We start from the raw sequence: 276 nt of genomic DNA, 5'->3' as shown, positions 1-276 counted from the left end.
AACGGAGGTGGTTGTCAGGCACACGTTCATAGGTGAGAATGATGATGAGTGTCACGGATCATCACATTCATCAAGTTGGGGGACAAGTGATATCTTAGAACAAGAATAAGCCGAATTGAATAGAATAACAATAGTAATTGCATTGATACTCGATGTACAGCAGAGCTCCACACCTTAATCTATGGTGTGTAGAAACTCCACCGTTGAAAATACATAAGAACAAGGTCTAGGCATGGCCGAATGGCCAGCCTCCCAAAGAGGGTTCAATCATAAAAG

The sequence above is a fragment of the Arachis duranensis genome, chromosome 5, assembly GCF_000817695.3.
Source record: "Arachis duranensis cultivar V14167 chromosome 5, aradu.V14167.gnm2.J7QH, whole genome shotgun sequence".
Taxonomy (NCBI): domain Eukaryota; kingdom Viridiplantae; phylum Streptophyta; class Magnoliopsida; order Fabales; family Fabaceae; genus Arachis; species Arachis duranensis.
This window is presented reverse-complemented; position numbering follows the sequence as displayed.